This window comes from Vigna radiata, unplaced genomic scaffold (assembly GCF_000741045.1).
Source record: "Vigna radiata var. radiata cultivar VC1973A unplaced genomic scaffold, Vradiata_ver6 scaffold_297, whole genome shotgun sequence".
Lineage (NCBI taxonomy): Eukaryota > Viridiplantae > Streptophyta > Magnoliopsida > Fabales > Fabaceae > Vigna > Vigna radiata.
Genome location: NW_014542036.1, coordinates 174,932 through 177,868, shown reverse-complemented (window position 1 = coordinate 177,868; position 2,937 = coordinate 174,932).

Genomic DNA, 2,937 nt, shown 5'->3' with positions numbered 1-2,937 from the left:
TTCATCTCATTGTAATGCAACTTTGAATTGATAATGAAATGCTGTTGAGATTTCTCCAGATATTCTTTTCAGAGTTCAAACACTTTGTGCCTATTTTGCACATTCTCCTCTAGCTTCCTTCCCTTTTGGAAGGCTTTCGGAGCTTGACATTCATTGATTCACCTACACACCTTCACTGAGACATCCATCAAACACTTACCGTGCCTCATCTTCATCCATCTATCCGCTGCTTTCTTTGGTTTTGGAAGTGTTCGTGATTGAATTGCAAGGATGCTACCATCACTGGTCTAGTCAGTTGTGACTAGTCATATGTTCTAGTGCCGAAGGTCAGTCTGATGCATTTAGACATTTGAACCGTCTCCGGTGACCAATTGAGTAGTGAGGTGAGGTTGGGAGCAAACATTCTGTGGTAATGAATAATTTAGCAGGCAATTTCATAATTAAGAGAACATTGTAAATTATTTAGAAGTAATATGTATCATAATATATTATACTATTAATGTATAGATTATATATATATATATATATATATATATATTAGTTTAATATAATATAGGTATTGATTAACTTAGATTAAATTAGGGAGTAGTTATTTTCATAATTTGTGATTGGTGAGTAAGGTATTGTTGAGATTATGTATATGTTGATTGTGACAAAAAGTATATGATTACAAAGTGATGAAAGTATGATCCAAGAGGTAAACTAAGTTCCATCTGTGTAGAGTCTCTCTCGATGAGATTCTTAGTGTTTTAGAATGAAAGTAGGAGCTCAATCTTGGGGGTCATCCTGAAACTCCAATGGTCAATCATACTCACCTAGAGAGATTGAACCATGTGGTGAGGAGTAGCAGAAGGTCTTAGTCTTGGAGGCTTCCAGTATGCTCTAAGGCGCAGAACAGGCTAACCTCGTGACTGTGGCAGGGTGGGGAACCCAAGTTTCATAAGTCACCACGGGTGCAAGACCCGCCATAGCTCGACTGTCATTCTAAAGTCCGGACGTGTCAAGTCTAGAATATAACATGCATAGGTTATGTGCTTTATCTTGCTTAATTGAAGTATTATTGTATGACTTACATTGTTATGTTGTATGCTTTTATATAATTAGCTCACCCTTGCTTGCTTGTTGTGTTGTGCCATGTTGTGTGTGCTTTCCTGTTGCAATGATCATCCACTCGGATGTGAGCAGAGGAAGAAGAGGTTTCCCTGGCGCATGTCTTGGAAGGAAATGAAGATGCTGCTGCATAGACTCTATAGGATTTTCCTTGTTCTCTTGTGTTCTTTTGAAACACTTTCAACTTATTTTGTTTTGAAATACTTCCTAGCACCTTAAGTTTTAATTCTCAGCTATTTTAAGGATGATTGTACTCCTATACATCTTAAGATACATCTCTAACTGCTTTCCAGTATTACATTTGATGACGTCTTATTATTATATGTCTGTCATATATATTTTGGGATGTCATAGGCAGTACTGTAATTTGAGCAAATTTATAGGCCTCGGTTCAATAGGAACCGAGGCATAATAATCATGTTATCTCGGTTAGAAAACACTCGAGGTATATAATCTGCATATAGGCATCGGTTGGAGGAAGGAATCGAGGCAGTAAAAATGTATTACTTCAGTTAAAGGTATAACCGAGTCAGTATATGCGCCACGTCTTCATTGCTTCCAGTGCATTCGCCAGACATTTCCATTCTCGCAGCGTAGCCTCTCCTGAAACCCTTTCTTTGGTCTCTGCTAGGGTTCATCATCACTCACCCAGTTTTCTCCATTTCACCATTTGCACAGCCTTTGATTTCTCCATTTCACAGATTAAAACCTCACAAACCCCTAACCCTAGAATCCCCACAGATTAAACCTTCAAAACCTAGGGTTGGCCTTCGTCTTTCGTCTTCCGCTGCTTCTTTATCTTATAATCGTTTCTTCCACTGCTTCTCGGGACATTAGCTCGATCAAGTCTAGATTTCACGTCGTCTCACCAATTTGGCTCAAGCCTTCGTGTATCAGTTCTCCACTGTTGTTGTCTCTCGTTGCATCCAAGAAAAAAGTGTTCTTTGCTGCATCCAAGCGCTCCATCATCATCTCTGTTAGAGGGTCGTCGATAGGCCGTTGCTGCCGCTACAGTGTTCTCGCATTGCTTCGTGATTCCTTTTGTCGCGCAAGATCTCCAAACACCATCGTTGGTGCTGCCATCCAACCACTGCCTTGCCGTCGCGCCTCCCCGTTGTTGCCTCGCTGCTGCTCCCTCCCCGATGCGTCCACAATGTCACCGCCGCTGCAGAGCGGAAAGGGAAATCTTGGGTTAGGATTTTGAAATTGGGTTTCTGAAATTGGGAAATCTTGGGTTGGGATTTCGAAATTGGGTTTCTTAAATTGGGAAATCTAGGGTCTCTGTTTTGATCTTGGGTTGGGTTTTGTGCCATTGTTTTGATTTTTGGTTGGGGTTTTTTTCATACTCCCACAACATACACTGTAACTTATTTTGATTTTATTATTTTGGCAGGATCAATATGGTAAGGTACCTCTATATTGGGGAATAACTGTTGATGGCTATGTAACATTTGTTGATGATGCATAATTGCTTACAGGTGCTTGTGGCAAGTCACTTGCTTCTTTACCACAAGGTGCTTAACTTGTATCACCATTCCCTTTAATTTGTTCTCAATGTGTTAAGAATAAAACACTTCCTCTAATTGCTCAAACTCTTGCTCTCTAATTGACAAGATGTTTCTACTTCCCAACTGTTGGAGGATTGATGTGTTATGAAAATCCTAAGAATAAGATCAATGCAGTTCTTGCTAAGGAGGAGGAAAGATGGGGTGCAACCTTCAAGATAACAAAATGAAACAAATACATTGTTCTTTAGATCTCCATTGATGAACTTGAAATCCAATTATTTTCAATGATTGTGAAACTGGTTGAATGATATATATAAAT